Source organism: Macaca mulatta, chromosome 2 (assembly GCF_049350105.2).
Source record: "Macaca mulatta isolate MMU2019108-1 chromosome 2, T2T-MMU8v2.0, whole genome shotgun sequence".
NCBI lineage: Eukaryota > Metazoa > Chordata > Mammalia > Primates > Cercopithecidae > Macaca > Macaca mulatta.
In genome coordinates, this window is record NC_133407.1 from 2,287,003 (window position 1) to 2,310,879 (window position 23,877).

At 41.8% G+C, this 23,877-nt stretch overlaps 1 protein-coding gene and 1 pseudogene across 5 annotated transcripts in view; one reads left to right on the forward strand and one right to left on the reverse strand.

Moving 5' to 3' along the window:
* PAK2 (p21 (RAC1) activated kinase 2) overlaps positions 1 to 23,877 on the forward strand; it is a 94,478-nt gene that overhangs the window by 3,537 nt on the left and 67,064 nt on the right. Inside the window, exon 2 of one of the 5 annotated variants that reach the window (XM_077990786.1) lies at positions 189 to 288. The gene's annotated coding sequence lies outside the window, so the exon portion shown is untranslated. 5 annotated transcript variants of the gene reach the window in all.
* On the reverse strand, positions 4,120 to 4,233 carry LOC114676673 (U4 spliceosomal RNA; annotated as a pseudogene).

Sequence of the window (23,877 nt, forward strand, 5' to 3'; positions counted from 1 at the left end):
CAAGACTTTTCTCATCTGTAAGATGGGGATAATAAAAATAATAATACCAATTTCATAGGAACATTTAGATCAAATGAAGGAATGCAGGTATTCTGTAAGTGTAGTTCTTAATAAACGTCAGTTAATAGCCTATTCTTATATGCTGTAGAGTTGATACTCCTAAATTTAGATTTAATACTGCCTTGTAGGCCGGGTGCGTTGGCTCACACCTGTAATCCCAACGCTTTGGGAGGCTGCAGCGGGCGGATCACTTGGAACTAGAAGTTCGAGACCAGCCTGGCCAACATGGTAAAACCTATATTCTCTACTATTCTTTAGTAGAGAATTTAGTATTCTCTACTAAAAATAAAAATACTAGCCGGACGTGATGGCAGGCGCTAACCCCAGCTACTCGGGAGGCTGAGGCGGGAGAATTGCTTGAACCCAGGAGGCAGAGGCTGCAGTGAGCTGAGATCGTGCCACTGCACTTCAGCCTGGGTGACAGTGAGGGTCCGTCTCAAAAACAAAAATAAAACTGCCATCTAAAAGAACGAAGTTTCTGAGACCATAACTAAAAAATAAAAAATTTTTTTGGTGAATAAAATATAATTTTTCAGAAGAAAAAACATAAAATTGTTTCACCACTGAAATAAAACATAGGGTTTTCGAACACAGATTTCTCAGATTTAAAAATATGCATATTTCCTGTAGAGAAGTTGGGAAGTGGGCAGTGGCTGGTGGTGCCTGTAGTCCCAGCTGCTCGGGAGGCTGAGGATCCTTTGAGTCCAGGAATTTGAGGTCAGCCTGGACAACATAGGGGGACCCCATCTCTTAAATGAGTCAAAAATAAAAGCAGAAAACAATATTAAATAAGAAATTTGGAAAGTAGTAAAAACCATTAAGACAAAAATCACCTTAGTCTCAGCTGGCAGAGAGAACTATTGTAACAAACTGGAACAGTGGTTTTGTCCCTTATTTTACATTTAAATTCTAAAAGCAGTCCATGTTTGTTATAAAAGGTTCCAACAAGTCGATTAAATATTTAAAGAGTGAAAATGCCAGCACTTTGGGAGACTGAGGCAGAAGGATTGCCTCCTGAGTCCAAGAGTTGGAGGTCCAGTGAGCTGTGATTGCACCGTTGCATTCCAGCCTGAGTGACAGACACAGCCCTGTCTTATAAAATTCTTAAAAAGTGAAAATTGCTCTCGCTCCACTTTTTAGTCCCACTCCTTAGAAGTGCCTACCCACTGTTAATAGTTTTACTTACTAAGTTAGAAATAAGTCCCTGTTGTGTGTCGGATACTTTTTATGTTGATTTTAAAATAAAAAATCTGATCGTTAACCATATCATTACATATAGTGGCACCTCTACTTTTTAAGTCAAAAGATACTACACTATAGGTAGTACCTTAATTATTTGTGGTCATTTATGTTATTTCTGACTTTGAGTTACTAAAACTAGAGCCTGAATGAACTTCTTTATACGTATGTCTTTGTGCACATGCATATGTATGTATTTCCATTAAAACGACTTGTAAGTGTACATTTAAATTTCTTTTTTCCTTTTGAATTGCATTCCAAAAAGATGTTACCAATCTGTATTTCCTTATTGAATTGTAGAAGCTCTTCACATGTCATAGATATTAATCTTTTGCCTTCTGTTTAAGATCTTCCTCATTCCACCTTTACAAAAACATTCTTATGTGTTTTCTTCTGGTAGTTTTAATAATTGTTGTGTTGGCCGGGGGCGGTGGCTCAAGCCTGTAATCCCAGCACTTTGGGAGGCCAAGACGGGCGGATCACGAGGTCAGGAGATCGAGACCATCCTGGCTAACCCGGTGAAACCCCATCTCTACAAAAAATACAAAAACTAGCCGGGCGAGGTGGCAGGCGCCTGTAGTCCCAGCTACTCGGGAGGCTGAGGCAGGAGAATGGCATAAACCCGGGAGGCAGAGCTTGCAGTGAGCCGAGATCTGGCTCCAGCCTGGGCGACAGAGCGAGACTCCGTCTCAAAAAAATAATAATAATGATAATAATAATTGTTGTCTTTCTTTTTTTTTTTTTTTGACACGGAGTCTTGCTCTGTCACCTAGGCTGGAGTACAGTGTTGGATCTCAGCTCACTGCAACCTCTGCCTCCCAGGTTCAAGCGATTCCTCTGCCTCAGCCTCCCAAGTAGCTGGGATCACACCCCGCTGATTTTTTTTTTTTTTTTTTTTTTTTTTTTTTTTTTTTTTTTTTTTTTTAAGCAGAGATAGAGTTTTGCCATGTTGGTCAGGCTGGTCTCAAACTCCTGACCTCAGGTGATCTGCCCACCTTGGCTTCCCAAAATGTTGGGATTATAGGCGTGAGCCACCGTGCCCGGCCCATTGTGTTTCAATCTTAATCTTTCTGGAATTTTTTCTGCCTGTTGGGGATAAAAGAGTTTTAAAATAGTTTTGCTACAGAAATAAAATACAGGTATAAAAATATTTGGCCGAGTGCAGTGGCTCATGCCTGTAATCCCAGCACTTTGGGAGGCCTAGTTGGGTGGATCACCTGATATCAGGAGTTGGGGACAGCTAACCAACATGGTGAAACCCTGTGTCTACTAAAAACACAAAAAATTGGCCGGGTGTGGTGATGCACACCTGTAGTTCCAGCTACTTAGGAGGCTGAGGCAGGAGAATCGTCTGAGCCCTGGAGGCGGAGGTTGCAGTGAGCCGACATCCAGCCACTGCACTCCAGCCTGGGTGACAGAATGAGACTCCGTCTCCAAGTAAAAAGAAAAAAATAGAGGAAGAAGTAACTAGATTGTTTCTGTTCATTGGTATTTTTATTATCTTACTGGACTTCAGTAAAAGTCTGTTTATTTTGTTTTCCAGGTTCATTGTTTTATCTGAGAATAATAGTAACTTCAGCCACTTTTTTATGGTTACAATATTTAACCTTGTTTTTTGTTTGTTTGTTTGTTTGTTTTCCTGTTTTTTAAAGATGAGGTTTCACCATGTTAGCCAGGATGGTCTTGGTCTCCTGACCTTGTGATCAGCCTGTCTCAGCCTCCCAAAGTGTTAGAATTAAAGCCGTGAACCACTGTGCCCAGCCGTTAACCGTTTTAGGTCTTTCTTACATTGGCCTGAAATTCCAAGACTGGTTAAATAAGAGAGGTGTCATTGTCTTGAAATGACTTTGGTATTAATATATTTTCAGTTAGGGATGATGGCCGCTGTTGGATTTAGAGAAAGATTATTATTTTATTCTGTTTCTGCTTTACAAAAAATAGGAATGGCTTCTGAATTTTATCAGATGTTATTGTAACATTTAGATGATATGGTTTTCTTCTTTTACCTATCGCTGAAGATATGTAATAGTAAATTTGCTATTAACCAAAGGTATTATAAGGCATATATCATGAATAACCAAAATCCCACTCACATTAGTCATGCATACACAGTTTTTTGAAAGGTTAGAGGAGAATCCCAAAAATTTAGTTTGATAAGAATAGGCTGGGCATGGTGGCTCACGCCAGTAATCCCAGCACTTTGGGAGGCCAAGGTGGGCAGATCGCCTGAGGTTCGGAGTTCAAGACTAGCCTGACCAACATATGGAGAAACCCTGTGTCTACTAAAAATGCAAAATTAGCTGGATGTGGTGGCTTGTGCCTGTAATTCCAGCTACTCAGGAGGCTGAGGCAGGAGAATTGCCTGAACCCAGGAGGTGGAGGTTGCGGTGAGCCAAGATCGTGCCATTGCACTCCAGCCTGGGCAACAAGAGTGAAAAAAAACTCCATCTCATAAGAAAAAAAAAAAAGGCCTTTATTTAAACTTCTGTAGTTAACTTCTATAACCTATCCAGGAATCCTTATTCGTGAGTCACTTTTGATAATTTTTATTTCCTAGATCGTTTCTTCTAGATTTTCAAATCTGTTACTGTATAGGTGTGTATAATCTTTTGTCATTAAGATCTGTGGTATTCATTTCCATCTTTTATTAGTGATTTCGTTATTTTTCTGAATTTGCCAAATGTTTGTCTACTTAATGGTTTTTTTTTTCACTAACCAGCTTTGAGATTTATTTATTCTATTTTTTTTTGTTTGTTTGTTTTCTGAATCCCCGTTTCTACTTTTGTTTTTGTTTTGCTCTCCTGCTTTTTTTTGTTGTTGTTAATACTTTAACTAACTTAATGAATTCTTAGTTCCTTTTAGTGTGTTTTCAATTAGCAATAATCGCACCTCGAATAGCCCTCATTGGCTACGATACTGCCACTGTGCAAAGCTAGTTCCTTTTAATGTCTTTTAGTGTAAAAACGTTTAATGTTCTTAATTTGCTTCTGAATGCAGCATTGGCTGCACATTCTAATTTACATGAATGATGTTCTTCTGCTCAGTATTTTCCAAATAGTTGGTGGTTCTGTTTTGATTCCTTTTTGACTCAGGAGGTATTTAGGATAATTCTATTCACTCTTATATTTTCTTTCATTGTTGTCAGCTTCTATAATCTTTTAAAATATCTTTTAAACTTATTGAGGATTTCTTTGTGACTTAAAACATAATCCATTTTAGAAAATGTTCTATGAAAACTTAAAAAGAACATTTCCTGTTGGTAATATACAGTTTTATACATACCTGTTGATTAATGATTAAGATTATTTGTATTACCAATTTTTATAAATAGTTCATATTAAATATAGGACTTAGTCTTTGTTAGTCCTAGTAAGAGCTATAGTCGTTATTAATAATTTTTATTAATTTAAGAATCTTCCTAATCTGTCAAAGACAAAGAGGTAGCATTGTTTCTGAGAAGCTTGTTTTCACGTTGGGACCTTTGAATTTTTATTTCTTCTGCCTGAATGTCACTGAGGCCATATTTGAAAGAGATCTTTCATGATCACCTCTGCCTGCCCCCACTGCATCTAACTTCCTGCCCCTCTGTGTGTTTATTTTCCTTTATAGCACTTCCATCTGAAGTTTCTTTTTCATTTATTTGTTTTTTTTTAAATATTTTACAGAGCTTTGAACAAACAGATATAAAATAAGTATGTGTTGGTTGAGTGTCACTCTCTTATTTCTAACGATTTTTAAAAATTTTTATTCATTTTAATTAATAGACTTTGCAGCATTTTAGGTTCACAGCAAAGCTGAGCCTAAGGTACAGCGTTCCCATATACCCCATGCTCCTCACGCCCCTCTTCTCCAAGCCTCCCCATCGTCAGCATCCTGCGTCACTGTGGTGTATTTGGTAGAGTCAGTGAACCAGCATTCACACATCATTACTGCCAAGAGCCCATAGTTTACGTTAGGGTTTTGTATTGTATTGTAGGGTTAGTATTGTACATTCAGTGGGTTTTGACAAATGTGTAACAACACGTATCCACCAGTATTATACAGAATGATTTCCCAACCTTAAAACTCTCTGCTCCACCTGTTCCTCTCCCCTTTACCTCAACCGCTGGCAACACTGATCCTTTTCCTGTCTCCATGGCAATGCCTTTCCCAGAATGTTGCACAGTTGGAGTTATACAGTGTGAAGCCTCTTCAGCTTGGCATCTTTCACTTCGCTGTATGCATCTGAGGTTCTTCCCTGTCATTTCATGGCTTGATGGCTCATTTCATTTTAGTGCTGAATAATATTCCATTGTCTGGATGTACATTCACCTATCAAAGGACCAGGTTTGGTGATTATGAATAAAGCTGCTGTAAGCATCGATGTGTGGAGTTTTTGATTGTGGTGTAAAATACATGTAACAGAATTTACCATCTTAACCATTTTGAAGTATACAGTTCAGTGGTACTAAATACATTTATAATGTGCAGTTATCACCACCATCCGTCTCTGAAACTCTCCATCCTGCAAAACTGAAATTCTATACCCATTAAACCATCTCTCCTCATTCTCCTTTCTGTCTGCATGATTTTGACTATTCAAGTACCTTATGTAAGTGGAATAATATTTTGTGTTTTTATGACTTATTTCACTAATTCTGAAGGTTCATCTGTGTTGTCGCACGTCAGAATTTCTTTTCTTTGGCCAGGTGCAGTGGCTCACGCCTGTAATCCCAGCACTTTGGGAGGCCACGGTGGGCGGATCATGAGGTCAGGAGATCGAGACCATCCTGGCAAACACAGTGAAACCCCGTTTCTACTAAAAATACAAAAAATTAGCTGGGCGTGGTGGCAGGCGCCTATAGTCCCAGCTACTCAGGAGGCTGAGGCAGGAGAATGGCGTGAACCCGGGAGCGGAGCTTGCAGTGAGCCGAGATTGCGCCACTGCACTCCAGCCCGGGCAACAGAGCGAGACTCCGTCTTAAAAAAAAAAAAAGAATGTCTTTTCTTTTTTTTAGGGTGAAGAGTATTCCTGTGTATGTGTTTACCTGATTTTGCTTGTCCATTGATGCATCAGTAGACGCTTGGGTTGCTTCCATATTTTAGGTACTGAGAATAATGCTACTACGAACGTGGGTGTACACACACCTCTTTGAGACCTTGTTTTCCGTTCTTTTGGGGACATACCCAGAATGGAGTTGCTGGGTCATATGATAATGCCATGTTTCATTTTTTGAGGAACCACTGTATTGCTTTCCACAGTGCCTGTATCACTTTACGTTTCCACCAGCAGTGCATAGCAGTTCCAATTTCTCTACATACTTTTTAACACAACTGTTGTTTTTAATAGTAGCCATCCTAATGGGTATAAGGTGGTATCACATTAATTTTGATTTGCATTTCCCCAGCAATTAGTGATGTTGAGCATTTTTTCATGCACTTAGTGACCATTTGTATATCTTTGAAAAAATGTGTGTTCAAGTGCTCATGTGTAGGTTTTCGGGTGGACGTAAGTTTTCAGCTGATTTGGGTGAATACGAAGGAGCCTGATTGTTGGAGTGTATGGTAAGAATGTATTTCATTTTGTAAGAAACTGTTCAGCTGTCTTCCAAAGTGGCTGTACCATTTTGCATTCCTGCCAGCAGTGGATGTGAGGGTTCCTGTTGCTTCATATCCTTTCCAGCGTGTAATGTTATCATTGTTTTGGATTTTACCCATTCCAATAGGTAGTAGTGTCTCATTGTTTTCTGTTTGTTTTTTGAGGTAGAGTCTTGCTCTGTTGCCCAGGCTGGAATGCAGTGGTGCGATCAGAACTCACTGCAGCCTCGAGCTCCTGGGCTTAAGCAATCGTCTCACCTCAGCCTCCAGAGTAGCCAGGACTACAGGTACGCTACCCTACCTGGCTATTTTTTTTTTTTAATGGAGTTTCGCTCTTGACACCCAGGCTGGGGTGCAATGACGCGATCTTAGCTCACTGCAACCTCCGCTTCCTGGGTTCAAGTGATTCTCGTGCCTTAAACCTCCCAAGTAGCTGGGATTATAGGTGCCTGCCACCACGCCCAGCTAATTTTTTGTGTTTTTTTTTGTAGAGATGGGGTTTCAACGTGTTGGCCAGGCTGGTCTCAAACTCCTGACCTCAGGTGATCCATCCACCTCAGCCTCCCAAAGTGCTGGGATTACAGGCGTGAGCCACTGTGCCTGGCCTATACCTGGCTAATTTTTAAAGTCCTTTTGTAGAGACAGTTCACTCTGTTGCCCAGGCTGGTAGATACTTCTTATGCAGATATTTTTTTCCTAAGTCTGTGGCTTAAGTTCTCATTCTCCCAACTCTGATAATTTTTGTCATGTTTTGATTCAGTATTATTTGGTACATGTGTAAATTCTACACCTCTCAAGATCTTCATTATGAATTATACCTCATCCATTCAAATGATTGTCCTATTTAACATTTTTGCATCTTATATTTTGCTTGTCTTAAATTCCTGTGTGTACTTTCTTTTTTGTTCAATAAATTATTCAGCATTATCTTTCCTTACTGTTTTTTGTTGTGTCTTTAAAATTGCATGTAGTTTATTTTTGCTTTATTCCAAAATGAATGCTTAAAACATATTAATGCTTGAAGCGTTAAAAATGAATGCTTAAAACCTAAAATGAAGTGTGTTTTTTTTTTAATCCCAAAACATGTTTATTTTAATAAATGCTTTCTGGTATGTTTCTGTTATTTTATTTAATGCTTTCTGTTTTTTAATGATTCATTGTTGCTTTTTTAAAATTGTTGTAAAATATATGTAACATAAAATTACCATCTTAAACATTCTTAAGTGTACAGTTCTTTGGCATTAAGCACTCACATTGTGGTACAACTTTCCCCACCATCTATCTTCAGAATTTTTTTCATCTTCCCCAACTGAAACCCGGTACTCATTAAACACTGAACTCCTCATTCCCTGCCTCCAACCCCTAGTTAGCCTATCTCTGACCTATTTTCTGTCTCAGTGAACTTGCCTCTTCTAGGTGTTTCATATAACTGGAATCATGCAATGTTTGTCCTTTTGTGTCTCGCTCATTATTTCATGTGGCACAGTATTTTCAGGGTTCATCCATTTTGTAGCATATAGTATAGGTTCAGCATCCCTAATCTGAAAATCCAAAATCTGAAATGCTCCCAAATCCAACAGTTTCTGAGTGCTGACATGACATTACAAATGGTAAATGCCATATATAAGTACTTAATGCAAACTGTGTTTCATGCACAAAATTATTTAAAATATTGGCCAAGTGCAGTGGCTCACTTCTGTAATCCTAGCACTTTGGGAGGGCAAGGTGGGTAGATTGCTTGAGGCCAGGAATTCAAGACCAGCCTGGCCAACATGGTAAAACCCCGTTTTCTACTAAAAATAGAAAGTGAGCAGGGTGTGGTGGTGTGCACCTGTAATCCCAGCTACTTGGGAGGCTGAGGCATGAGAATCTCTTGAACCCAGAAAGCAGAGGTTGCAGTGAACCCAGATCACGCCACTGCACTCCAGCCTGGGTGACAGAGCAAGACTGTCCCCCCAAAAAACACAAAAATTTATATACATATACATAATTACTTTTAGGCTATATATATATAAGGCATTTATGGAACACAAATGAATTTCTTTTATTTTTTTAAAGACACAGTTTCAGTCTTGTTGACGGAAACTGTCAGCAAGACAGTTCGCTCTTGACCTCAGGTGATCTGCCTGCCTCGGCCTCCCATAGTGCTGGGATTACAGGTGTGAGCCACCACACCCAGCCACAAATGAATTTCATATTTAGACTTAGGTCTCATCCCCAAGATATCTCATTATATATATGCAAATATTCCAGTATTAGAAATCTGAAACAGTTCTAGCCCCAAGCATTTTGCGTTTTGGATAAGGGATACTCAACCTGTAGTACTTAATTCCTTTTTAAGGGTGAATAATATTCCATTCTACATATTATACCACTTTTGTTTATCTGTTCACCTATCAATGTTTTCTTTTTTTTTTGCTTTGTAAATTGTATTTGGTTTGCTTTTATCTCAGATATTTGGAATGTATACGTTCTGTTTTTGTTTTTTGTTTTTTTGTTTTTGTTTTGAGACAGAAGTCTCACTCTGTTGCCCAGGCTGGAGTGCGGTGGCGCGATCTCAGCTCACTGCAAGCTCCGCCTCCCTGGTTCACACCATTCTACTGCCTCAGCCTCCCGAGTAGATGAGACTATAGGCGCCCACCACCGCGCCTGGCTAATTTTTTATATTTTTAATAGAGACGGGGGTTTCACCATGTTCGCCAGGATGGTCTGGATCTCCTGACCTCGTGTTCTGCCCGCCTTGGCCTCCCAAAGTGCTGGGAATGCAGGCATGAGCCACCGTGCCCAGCCTGAGAAAAACATCTTATAATCTTCAGATATAGGAAGGTTGCCTAGTTTGAAGTGCAGTGGTTGCAACCTAAGCTTGCTGCAGTCTTTCAGGCAGTCCTCCCATCTCAGCCGCCTGAGTAGCTGGGACTGTAGGTGCATGCTACCACACCTGCCTCATTTTGTGGGCTCAAGTGTTCCTATCCTCCTGCCCCAGCCTCCCTACGTGCTGGGATTACAGGTGAGAGCCACCACACCTGGCCTAATTATTTCTTTTATCTCGGTAATTACATTTAGTATTAACACAAGTTATTTAAACCTTATTTATGTGAATTCATTGCTCATTGCCAGTTTTCTCATTTTTATATTTAAATTCATTAATGATGTATATCATCTAGTGTACGTTTTCAGCTAGTATTTTCACTAGGAGTACCTGGAAGCCACATTTAATGATTTAGATTGCTAACTTCCCTCAGAAATTCTGTTGATGTTGTTTTGTCGCCTTGCATTAATCATTTTGTTTTTTTCCTGTGCCTGGATGGTGGTAGGAATTTTCCTTTTTCTTTTTTTTAAAATATTTTGACAGATTCTGACTTGTACATGTTCACTAATGTTGCCTGAAGCATTAGCTCCTTATAATCTTTGTACTTGGTGCTTTTTCAAAAATTTCCAATAATACTTTTGGTGATTACTTTTGTTTCAATTGTTCTGTTTCCTTCCTTGAAAACACGTGTAATTATTAGGCTGGCTCACCATTTCTGTCCCCTATGTGAGCTGCTCAGATGTTTGCGCTTTTTATCACTCATTTGATTTCTCTTTTTCACTTCCAATGTTGGCTTTATTTCTGCTATTGCAATCTTAATTTCTTTGTATCCTTTTAAAATCTGTCTCACTTTTCTTAAATGATCTTATCTCATCCTGGTCTCCTCTCTCCACAGGCGACCTGTTTTGTGTAGTTTGCCAAATTGTGACGGGAAGTTCCTGAAGTAATTTACTTTGTAAGTTAGGTTCTGCTTTTGTGGGAAGGGTGATCTTCCTTGTGGTTTTCTTTTGTTGTTAGGATCAGTGCTGGATTTCTTACTGCTTACTTACCATTGAACAGTAACTGTTACGTCTTATCTGATGTGCATTTGTCAGAAATGTGTGTGGGTTTTCCTTGCCTCTACAGGGGACTGGAGTTCTGACGAAACCACTTCTCAGATGTATTGCTGAGGGATAAATACGCAGCTCCCAGCCTGATTTCCAGTGATTAATAGACTTTCCTCTTCATATGGTATTCTGGGCTAAGGTAGTAGGATCTTACCCTACCCTGTTTCTGTCTGTGTGAGTCTGAGCTGATGTATGCGAGTGGCCCTGATTTCTAGCATTTGCTGCTGTTAGGGGTTTTCTGATTCTGATGTTACACCCACAACATAACACTCTCCTTGTTACTTCGCTAAACCTCCCAGGAAGCAGGGTGTCCTTCCGGTTTTCCTGCCCTTACACAGCCCCGCCCCGCTGGAACCTTACCTGCACACCGGCGCAGACACACACTTCCTGGTTCGCTTTCTGGAATTTGCGCCTGGTAGTCTCCCTGAATGTATTTTGAGAGATCAGAGAAGATAAGGAACTGTGGCTGCCACAAAAACTGCGTCTGCTTAGCAAAGGAGTGGCTGACCAATTCTTAATTCCGCCTTAATTCTTCAAAACAGACTCTGAGTCTCCAAATAAAGGGATGGCTAGTGGAGAGAGACAAGGTATCTTCATATGTTCTTTTAGGCAGATGGTTGAACTTTGTTTTATGAGGCAGAGCATGGGTGGGTCACAAGTCTTTTTTCAGTAGGTTGACCTTAAAGCTAGTTGAAATCCTTCAAAGATCTCATATAAATTGTATTGGTGGAGATTTGGGACAGACTACGTTGGTGATTTCTGATTTGATACCATTATTTACTAGAGAAAGCCTGTTTCAATTTTTTGAAACTTAGGTAATCACTTAAGTAGTAACATCAATCTTGACCTTCATCTTTCAATACAAGATTTTACCTCTGATTGATAGATTTTCACTTCGGTAGTAGGAGAATGGTATCTTGTTCCATTTTGCATCTGTTTGATAAATCTAGTGAGGCTGAAAATTTTTCATATATCTATGGACTCTCCTTGCCCATTTTTCCATTTTGAATTGCTATTTGGGGTTCATGGCCAAAATTAGGGAAAACTAGACTTCAGAGTGTTTACGCGTTTCTTCTTCTGACTTTTTGTTTTTGTTTTTGTTTTTTTTTGAGATGGACTTTGGCTCTTCTTGCCCAGGCTGGAGTGCAGTGGCACAGTCTCGGCCCTCTGCAACCTGCACCTCCCGGGTTCAAGTGATTCTCCTGCCTCAGCCTCCTGGGTAGCTGGGATTATAGGCATGTGCCACCACGCCTGGCTAATTTTGTATTTTTAGTAGAGTTGGGGTTTCTCCATGTTGGTCAGGCTGGTCTTGAACTCCCAACCTCATGTGGTCCTCCCACCTCGACCTCCCGAAGTGTTGGGATTACAGTCGTGAGCCACCGCGCCCAGACTTTTTTTTTTTTTTTTTTTGAGACGGAGTCTTGCCTTTTTGCCAGCCTGGAATGCAGTGGCACAGTCTCGGCTCACTGCAGCCTCCGCCTCCCGGGTTCAAGCGATTCTCCTGCCTCAGCCTCCTTAGTAACTGGAATTACAGGTGTGTGCCACCATGCCTCGCTAATTTTTGTATTTTCAGTAGAGACAGGGTTTCACTGTGTTGGTCTGACTGTTGTTGAACTCCTGACCTCATGATCCGTCTGCCTCAACCTCCCAAAGTGCAGGGATTACAGGTGTAGCCACTGCACCTGGCCCCTTCTTCCAGCTTTTTTAGTAGTCTTTCTTGTCGCTGACCTGTTCTCTCCCTGTTCCCTACCGTCAGGCAGTTTTGAAGCATTTTCTGAGCCTCACCACTTGACTTCCTTCACGCTTTGTCATTGTTTCACTTTTTTAATGTGATTGAGTGAAAGCCAAGGGGAAGAAGAAAAAGAGAAAAAGGGTCGCATTTGAATTACAAAATGCCGTTACACTCCCTGTGGCCTCTGTATACAGATCCCTTCCTCTCTCTCTCTCTCTCTCTCTCTCTCTCTCTCTCTCTCTCTCTCTCTCTCTCTCGCCTGACAAATTCCTTTTCATCCGTCAAAAGCCAATTCTGGTTTTTTTTTTTGCCTAATTACTCTCATCTAAATAGGAGCTCTGGGTCCCCCTTTCCAGTGTGTTCCACTGGGCCCTGTCAGCTCCTTAACTCGTTTCAGAGTAGTCGTTGTTACTTGTGAGCTCCAAACTGAGACTTTTTTAGGCACTTAATAAATATTTGAATGAGTGAATACATTAGGAGTATTAGAAACAAAATGCTTGGGCCGGGTGTGGTGGCTCACGCCTGTCATCTCAGCACTTTGGGAGGCCGAGGCGGGAGGACCATGAGGTCAGAAGTTTGAGACCAGCCTGCCGAATGTGGTGAAACCCCATCTCCACTAAATACAAAAATTAGCCGGGTGTGGTGGCACGTGCCTGTAATCGCAGCTACTCGGGAGGCTGAGGCAGAAGAATCACTTGAACTCGGGAGGTGGAGGTTGCAGTGAGCCGAAATTGTGCCACTGCACTCCAGCCTGGGCAACAGAGCAAGAGTCCATCTCAAAAAAAAAAAAAAAAAACAAAAAAGAGAAAAAATCAAAATACTTGTTCTTCGGTGCGGCAAAGAAATAGCACTCAAGTGTAAATTTAATTTTCTCAGCAAGACAATTTTACTTTTTGCAGAAAGGGGGCTCCTTGCAGATGGAACAATGGTGAGCGCACACCTGAACAAGGGAGGGGAACGGGTTCTTATTTCTGACACAGGTATCCCCTACTGCTGTGTCGTTCCCCTGTTGGCTAGGGTTGGACCTCACGGTCTAAGCTAATTCCAATTGGCTGTTTGAAAGAGACCAGAGGTATGAGCCAGAGTGGCGGGGTGAGTAGTTTAGTGGGAAGGGTGGTTAGGAACAGGTAACTAAAGGTGACTTAGGTCAGAGCAGGTGACCCGGGTGACTCAGGTCAAAGCAGGTGACCAGGATGAGTCAGGATGGAGCAGGCGACCGGGGTAACAGATGTGAACTACTGATTAAAACTGGTGGAAAAGGTTGTTTACCGAAACTATGCGGAAGTTAAACTTTAAAATGGAGGATAATACTGATTCTTTGAAGAGAAATCTAGAACTCACTGTATCCAACAGGAGAGATTTACGAAGTTTCTGTTGTTTTTTCCATTTATGTCATTTCCCTGCTTAGTAACTTCTAGTGTGAAAATACCAAAAACAGGTATCTCTGAGAAGTAGACTTAGGGTTATTCTTTTTTTATTTTAGACTTTATTCTGGTTTGAGGTTTTTGTGATGATCATGTACTACTTTTGTTATATAAGGATAGAAAAAACTATTAACACCAAACCCTTAGAATTTCCAGTTGCTTCCTATGCCCAGCACCTGCACCTTTCTGGCCCCACTCAGCCTAGTTTTTTTTCCATTGCTTGCTACCTCTGCCCTCTGATCTCCTTGCTGTCTCATGAGCTGCATCATACTTACTGTTCCTGTTGCCTGGAATGCCATCTTCTGGTTAGGAAGATGATCTGCTATAAATACTGAGAATACTTGCATTAGAGATTGAATAGTGAGAGTTTAGACTAATGACCTGGGGTCTCATCTTGAACATACGGTGCTTAAGGGATGAGGTTTCTGGGTCAGTTTTATCAGTTGTGATGAACAAGATAAATGGAGTGTTCGTCTTAGCTTTCTAGAATAGTGACCTTAAAAGAGATAGAATAGTGAATGTATCTTCAAACTTGCCTGGGTCTCCACTAGTCTAAAGAAGAAAAAACCCTTTAAATCTGATGCTGTCACAGATGAAATCCTTTCATTCACTGATGTATTCATTCAAGAAATAATGACTCATCACCTACTCTGGGCTAAACACAGTGTCCAGTGTGATGGTGATGTAATGGTCAACAAGATAGATACTCACTGGGTCCATGCTTGTGGAGTTTATATGTAGTTAGAGAAGACAGACATTAAAAAAGCAAATCCAGTGTGATGAATGTTGAGATAAGAGGAAATAAACCTACGCTTGTGGCAATGAAGAAGTGTCAGAGGTTTCCGGAGAGAATGACATTTAAGCTAGTACTTGAAGTAGGTGTTTGCCAGGTGGAGGTGGTGGAGAGAAAGGAGAGCCATCAGTTCATTCTGGTTTGTCCACGGCTTTCCTGGTTTTAGCACTAAAAGTCCTGTGTCCAGGGAGGTCATGCGCGAAAGCTTCAGATGGCAATTAAAGAAACAATAAGAACAGAAAAACTTAAAGCCCAAAGAGGGAAAGACTGAAATGAGACGAGTCTAGAAAGTTAGGAGCCTGATGATGCACTGTTGGGCTTTACCTTAAGAACCGTGAGAAGGTTTTAAGTAGGAGAATGAAGTGATAGTATTGGTTTGGTTTGGTATTGTATTGTATTGTATTGTATTTGAGACAGTGTCTTGCTCTATTGCCCAGGGTGGAGTGCGGTGGCACGATCTCAGCTCATGGTGGCCTCCACCTCCTGGGTTCGGGTGATTCTCATGCCTCGGCCTCCTGAGTAGCTGGAACAGCAGGCACTCGTGATCACGCCTGGCTAAATTTTATGTTTTTTTCGGTAGAGACACAGTTTCACCATGTTGCCCAGACTGGTCTTGAACTCCTGACCTCAAGTGATCCGCCCGCCTCAGTGTCCCAGAGTGCTGGCATTACAGGCATGAGTCACCACACCCATCCGAGGATGTTAATTTATTAAAAATGGAAAAACTACACATTTTTATTCTCATATTTTTCTGTCACTGGATAGAAATGTTACTAGCAGAGTAAATAATCCAGATGCCTGTCATCAGCCTGCTTTCCAGGCATGAAGAGTAAGCATAGAAGGTAGGAGGCGTGGCTGTGAGGTCATTCCAGTGATCTTTTCCTGAACACAGCAAATACTCTAAATGGTTTTTGTCACCGTGGAAATAGTGCCATCGCGAGACTGATTATTCCAGTGATGCTTCCACTCTTCAGATTATTTCTAGAACTCTTCTTTTTGCATTGCCCTGGGAGCCTCTGGCATATTCTTTAGAGTATCTTCTTCACCAGAGGCAAACTCTTCATCCTTGCCTCTGCCTCTATTCCAGGTCAATTTCTCTTGCTCTCTCCATCCATGTTTGGCCCAACGTGGTTTCTTTGTTTTCCTTAAAAATTCCTTAAATTTTAAAAAACAGATATTGATAGACAGTAAAATTCACCCTTTAAGGTATACAGTTAAATGGATTTTCTTTTTTTTTTGAGATAGAGTCTTGCTCTGTTGCCCAGTCTGGAGGCTGGAGTGCAGTGGCGCGATCTCGGCTTACTGCAACCTCCGCCTCCCGGGTTCAAGCGATTCTTCTGCCTCAGCCTCCCAAGTAGCTGGGATTACAGAAACGCACCACCACGCCCAGCTAATTTTTGTATTTTTAGTAGAGATGGGGTTTCACCATACTGGCCAGGCTGGTCTTAAACTCCTGACCTTATGATCTGCCCGCCTCAGCCTCCCAAAGTGCTGGGATTACAGGCATGAGCCACTGCGCCCAGCCAGTTAAGTGGGTTTTTTAAGTGTATTCACAAAGTTATACAGCCATCTCCACTATCTAATTACAGAATATTTATATCACCTCAGAGAGAAATACTGCACTGAATAGTGGTCACTGCTTATTTCATATCCCCCCACAAATAACCGCTAATCTATTTTTTGTCTTATGAATGGAATGATACAATATGTGGTCTTTTGTGACTGGTTTCTTTCGTTTAACACAATATTTTCACGGTCCATCCATGTTGTGGCATCTATCAGTACTTCATTCCTTTTTACAGTCAAATGGTATTCCATTGTATGGGCAAAAGAGACAGGGTGTTCTGTATTGTCCAGGCTTGTCCTGAACTCCTGGGCTCAAGTGATCCTCCTGCCTCAGCCTCCCAAGTAGCTGGGATGGTGCACACCTGGGTTATTTTCAGTTTGTTTGTTTGTTTGTTTTGAGACAGCGTCTTGCTCTGTCGCCCAGGCTGGAGTGCAGTGATGTGGTCTCAGCTCACTGCAGCCTCCGCCTCCCGGATTCAAGCGATTCTCCTGCCTCAGCCTCCTGAGTAGCTGGGATTGCAGGTGCCCACCACCACACCCAGCTAATTTCTGTATTTTTAGTAGAGACAGGGTTTCTCCATATTGGCCAGTCTGGTCTTGAACTCCTGACCCCAGGTGATCCGCCCACCTCAGCCTCCCAAAGTGCTGGGATTACAGGTGTGAACCACCGCGCCTAGACTCTGAGCATAATTTCTTACCTCATTGTTTAAATTTCTACAGTAATAAGTAGGCATCATTCATGTGCAGCCACATTATGGCCTGAAACCATGACCAGTCTGTGAATTTGAGCAGTTTGAATGCATAAGGATGCGTTCTTATGTTATCCAAATTATCGATGCTTTGCTGGTGAAGATTCTGAAACAAAATGTGTCATTAGAAAGTGTTTACTTGTTTATAAGGGCCTGAAACTACTGAAGGTGTATGGGATATTTATGAGTCTTGATTCAAAGTGTGAGTTTAAATGTTTGTTGGTGCCTCTGTGTTAAAAGCATTACGTTAAATAGTGTCAGATACAGAGATGTGTGGAAAGTGTTACCTGCCAGCCAGTTTAAGAAAAGTTAGGGCCGGGCACAGTGGCTCACGTCTGTAATCCCAGCACTTTGGGAGGCCAAGGCAGGTAGATCACCTGAGATCAGGAGTTCAAGACTAGCCTGACCAACATGGAGAAACCCCGTCTCTACTAAAAATACAAAATTAGCCAGGCGTGGTGGTGCATGCCTGTAATCCCAGCTACTCGGTAAGGCTGAGGCAGGAGAATTGCTTGAACCCAGGAGGCGGAGGTTGCGGTGATCCGAGATCGCGCCACTGCACTCCAACCTGGGCAACAAGAATGAAACTCCGTCTCAAAAAAAAAAAAAAAAAAAGAGAGAAGAGAAAAGTTAGAAGCCAGGTGACTGAATTTCAAGGAAGTGTGCAAGTACCATGTGGTTGGTTGGGACTCTGTCATTCTGGGTCCAGTCAGGAGAGAGAAGCCATACAGTCATTTGAACATGAGAAAACATAATTGACTGACTATAACAGGGTAATTGAGTAATGAGGGATTAGCCAATAACAAAATAAATAGAGCTCTAAAGAATGTTGGAATAGCAAAAGTAGGAAGCAGCTACTAGCCCTAGGGCTGAGATGGACCCTCCCCCTGCCTGGGAAAGAGCACTTCCTTTCCCCAGAGCTGAGGTCCAGACCTTACTGGAGAGAGCATGGTTGTAAATCACCGAATGGCAGAGAAGTTTCTGCCATTTAATGGTTCTTTGTTGGAAAAGTTGCTGGACATCTGCCCTTTAGGGTGCCAAGGAGAATCGTTAACTCTGATGCAAAACTGCCCAAAAGGAGTATGTGGGGTGGCTCCCTGTTCCAGTAGACTCAGTGCTGCCGGCCACCTTCCCCTGTTGGAGTCTGATGCCGGAGGAGCTGCCTGCCCATCAGCCAAACTCCTATTCTCCTGTCACGTCTCTCCAGCGCCCTGTATCGACAGAGCTTAGCATCAGGCCCTAGCAAAGGAAAAGTGCTTAAAGGCCCCAGATCCATTTTCAGAATGGACAGAAAGGATGAATTTGGAATGGAGAGGCACCAGATCAGTAACTGGCATGAGAATGGTATTAACTGCCGTAGGAGAGCAGAGACGGAGCAGAGGTCACATGGCAGTGAGAGAAGTATTTGAGAGAGAGCTTGTAAGATGAGTAGTTTGTTTGTTTGTTTATGTATTTGACAGAGTTTCCTTCTGTCGCCCAGGCTGGAGTGCAGTGGCGCGATCTGGGCTCACTGGAAGCTCCATCTCCCGGGTTCACGCCATTCTCCTGCCTCAGCCCCCTGAGTAGCTGGGACTACAGGTGCCCGCCACCTCGCCCGGCTAATTTTTTGTATTTTTAGTAGAGACGGGTTTTCACCGTGTTAGCCAGGATGGTCTTGATCCCCTGACCTCGTGATCCGCCGCCTCGGCCTCCCAAAGTGCTGGGATTACAGGCGTGAGCCACCACGCCCGGCCAAAATGAGCAGGTTTTTTAAATTGAAGATCGCTTACTGTTTTCATTGCAAAACAGTATCCGTGCATTTTAGAAAAAAATAGAATACAGACAAGTGTTGTTGTCTATATTCTATATTCTAGAAAGAAAGGAAAGGCACTCACATCCAATGTCAACAAAGAGATCCAGTGTTAACTGCTTGATAAAAAATTGTTTTTAAGACAGAGTCTCGCTCTATCACCCAGGCTGGAGTGCAGTGATGCGATCTCGGCTCACTGCAAGCTCTGCCTCGTGGGTTCACGCCGTTCTCCTGCCTCAGCCTCCCAAGTAGCTGGGACTAAAGGCACCATGCCCGGCTAATTTTGTGGTTTTCTTTTTTTTTTTTTTTTTTTTTTTGTGTGTGTGTGTGTGTGTATATATATATATATATATATTTTTTTTTTTTTTTTTTTTTTGAGACGGAGTCTCGCTCGGTGCCCAGCCCAGGCTGGAGTGCAGTGGCGCGATCTCAGCTCACTGCAAGCTCCGCCTCCCGGGTTCACGCCATTCTCCTGCCTCAGCCTCCCGAGTAGCTGGGACTACAGGCGCCCACAACTGCGCCCGGCTAATTTTTTGTAATTTTTAGTAGACACGGGGTTTCACCGTGGTCTCGATCTCCTGACCTTGTGATCCGCCCGCCTCGGCCTCCCAAAGTGCTGGGATTACAGGCGTGAGCCACCGCGCCCGGCCATATTTTTTTTTTTAGTAGAAACCATGTTTCGCCGTGTTAGCCAGGATGGTCTCTATCTGCTGACCTCGTGATCCGCCTGCCTCGGCCTCCCAAAGTGCTGGGATTATAGGCGTGAGCCACGGTACCCAGCCTGCTGCTGCTTTTGTATCTTTGCAGAAAACAATTGGTTTTAGGTGTAATAATACTAAACTTTATAAACAGACACTGGGAGAAACTTTCTACTTTTGGTATTTCAACTGTATGAAGTTTATTTGCATAACTTCTTTATAAGTTTGTCAAATAAGCATTATTTTAGTGTTCTTCAAGTGACCTTTAGGAAGAGATTTTCTGATGGAACATTGTATCTTAGAAGTCCATTTTTTCTTGCCAGGCGCAGTGGCTCACACCTGTAATCCCAGCACTTTGGGAGGCCGAGACGGGCAGATCACTTGAGGTCAGGAGTTTGAGACCAGCCTGGCCAACATGGTGAAGCCCCATCTCTACTAAAAATACAAAAACTTAGCCAGGCGTAGTGGCGGGCATCTGTAATCCCAGCTACTTGGGAGGCTGAGGCAGGGGAATCGCTTGAACCTGGGAGGCGGAGGTTGCAGTGAGCTGAGATCGTGCCACTGCACTCCAGCCTGGGTGACAGTGCAAGACTGTCTCCAAAAAAAAAAAAAAAAATACAGATAGAAGTCAACTTTACAAGCTAATACCCAATGTCTTTTTTTTTTTTTTTTTTTTTTTTTTTGAGAGGGAGTCTCGCTCTGTCTCCCAGGCTGGAGTGCAGTGGCGCAATCTCGGCTCACTGCAAGTTCTGCCTCCTGGGTTCACACCATTCTCCTGCCTCAGCCTCCCGAGTAGCTGGGACTACAGGCGCCGCCACCACGTCCGGCTAATTTTTTGGTCTTTTTTAGTAGAGACGGGGTTTCACTGTGTTAGCCAGGATGGTCTTGATCTCCTGACCTCGTGATCCGCCCGGCCGCTCATATCCAATTTCTAATTTAATTTAACTTAATTTAATTTTTAAAAATGGAGACAGCATCTTGCCACGTTGCCCAGTCTGGTCTCTAACTAGTGAGCTCAGGCAATCCTCCCTCCTCGACCTCCCAAATGTTGGAATTACAGCTGTGAGTCACCGCACCAACCCCAAATTTTTTTCTTTTCTTTTCTTTTTTCTTTTTTTGCCTCTGCCTCCTGAGTAGCTGGGATTACAGGCGCACACCACCACGCTCATCTAATTTTTTTGCATTTTTAGTAGAGACGGAGTTTTGCCATGTTGGCCAGGCTGGGCTCGAACTCCTGGCCTCAAGCAATTCCCCGCCTCCGCCTCCTGAGTAACTGGGATTATAGGCGCGAGCCACTGTATCCAGCCTCCCAAATTTTCTAAAGTAGTTTTGCCAGTTTATACTCCTGCCAGCCGTATGTAAGAGTTCTCTTTGTGCCGTATTCCCGGTGACACTTGATTTGAATCAGCCTTCCTGTTTTTTGCCAGTGCGGAAGGTGTAAAATGGTATCTGCTTGAGGCCTTAATTTACATTTCATTAATGTCTGAGGTTGGACATATTCTTATGCATGTGTTCTTTACTTGTCATCTGTGAAATGCCATCTCCCATCCCTACCCACTGTGCCAACAGATAATACAGGTATTACTCCGTTATAGTGGTAGTTAAATAAAGGGACTAAAAGGAAGAGTGTTTTGGCGTTCAGTATGCAACTTGATAAGTGGCAGTAGTTTATTTGCCTAGACTGGCTAACATCGTTTATTTGAAAAACACATTTTGAGTTTTCTATGATGTATATAACATTTTGCTAGGTGCTCCTTGGGAATACAGAGAGCTATAAAATTAGTGTCTTCTTTTTTTTATGTTAGACGGAGTCTTGCTCTGTTGCCCAGCTTGGAGTGCAGTGACGTGATCCCAGCTCACTGCAACCTCCGCCTCCTGGAGTCAAGCGGTTCTACCTCAGCCTCCCGAGTAGCTGGGATTACAGGCGAGCACCACCATGCCCGCCTAGTTTTTGTACTTTTTGTGGAGATGAGGTTTTGCCATGCTGGCCGGGCTGGTCTCGAACTCTTGACCTCATGATCCATCCGCCTCAACTTCCCCAAGTGCTGGGATTACAGGCATGAGCCACCGCACCTGGCCTCTTTTTTAAATTTTTATTTTTATATTTTATTTTCTTATCCTCTCTCAAAAATTAGTGTCTTCTTACAAAGAGTAGAGTTCAGTATAGGAAATATGATACATCATAGTAGCTAATAATAGAGGCATAACCTATAAATAATAGAGCTAATAACCAGGTCATAATCTGGTTAATGAGTGTTTGCTAACTGTGTAATACATATAATACAAAAAGTTACCATTATAGACATCATAATCTCTAAAGATGTAAGAACAGAACCACTGTCAATTTGCATTCAATTCTGTTCTGTAGTTTGGTCTTCATTTAATTGTAAATTTAAATAAGGTTCATATGTCATCTACAAAGCAAAAAAGTACAAGGAATTTTTTTAGTGATCTTACTATGAGCAGGTGTGGTTCATTCTTCATAAGCTGGTGATTTTATATAATTTACAGAGTTCCAAAAGCAAATATACAAAAAATGTATATTCAGAGAAATCTAGGTTTTAACTTAGTCCCATCTCTCCCAAAGTAACTATTTTTTAAAATTATGGTTCCTCCGCCAGCAGCATCCCCGACCCACGCGGTAACTATGGATGGTGATGGATGTCTTCATTTCGATTGTGATAATTATTGCACAGTATATACGTATATCAAATCATCATGTTGAATGTATGCAATTTTTTTTCGATTATATACCTCAGTAAAGCTGGGAAAAAGTTATGGTTCTTCCCTTTAAAAAAAATAGAAATAAGTACACCCAGGTGTGTGTGTGGATGTGTGTGTGTGTGTGTGTGTGTGTGTGTGTGTGTGTGTGTATTGATATACCTTCTTCCCCCCCAATCTCGCTTTGGTAAATGATAGCTTCCCATATATTTTTTTCCTTCCAACTGATTTTCACTTCATATATCCTGGAGATTACTCCATGGCAATATATAGAGTGATTTTCTCATTTGTTTTTATAGCTTCAAACTACTTGAGTGTAGAATGTTCTGTAGTTAGTTGAGCCATTCCCCTATTTATGGCCGTTTGAGTTGCTTCCGGTCTTTTGCTGTTACTGATAATGCTACAATAACAGCCTAGTGCATGTGTCTTTTCATATTTTTGCAAGTATATCCTTTGGATAGGTTTTTAGAAACGGGATATATGGGTCAAAAGGTATATATATAGTCGGTACTCCTAAACACTGTGTTATACTGCTTTCCTATGACATGAAAATGGTGGATTATTAGACCTATCCTCACAGAATTTTAGGAGGAAAAAATCAATATAATGCCCTGATAATAGAAAAAAAGAAATAAAAGGCAAACAATTTATAATGAAATACATGTTTTTATTTGTAAATACTTGATCACAACTATACTAAAAACCATACGCAGCGACCAGAGACTCGTGTCTGTACATAGCGGTGACCACGGTACGGTCTCATCATACGGACTCTGCCGTTGGTGACTCAACCAGCATGAGCGCGGTATGCTAGTGACATGATTTCCGAAATTGTGAATAAACTTCTTGGTAAAGTCTGAGCAAAAGTACAAGCTCCTCTTGGTTTACATAGCGGTTGCATATCTGGAAAATTCAGTGTATGCTAAAACTGGAAAAATATTTTCATATGTGAAATAGAATTGTGTCCTCAGTTCAGATCATTGTAAGTTTTAAAATGATAAATCAACACGTGGTGGGACACGAGGAGCTGTGCGCACAGTGCAGACATCGGATACCTGTGACCTCTGCTCATTAAATGCCAGCAGAACTGCTTTTCATTCCCAATCATGTTTATTTTTTACTCTCTTTGTTTTGATTCATTTTGCCAGAGGTATTTTACTAGTTTTGCCCAAGACACTATTTTTAGCTTTATTGATATTCTTAGTTGTATATTAGTCTTATATTCAGTAATTTCTTTTTTTTTTTTTTTTTTTTTTTTTTTTGAGACGGAGTCTTGCTCTGTCACCCAGGCTGGAGTGCAGTGGCGCCATCTCGGCTCACTGCAAGCTCCGCCTCCCAGGTTCATGCCATTCTCCTGCCTCAGCCTCCCGAGTAGCTGGGACTACAGGTGCCTGCCACTGCACCCGACTAATTTTTTGTATTTTTAGTAGAGATGGGGTTTCACCGTCTTAGCCAGGATGGTCTCGATCTCCTGACCTCGTGATCCTCTCGTCTCGGCCTCCCAAAGTGCTGGGATTACAGGCGTGAGCCACTGCGCCCGGCCATATTCAGTAATTTCTGCTTTTATCTTGATTATTTCCTTCCTACATTCTTTGGATTTATTTTACTGTTTTT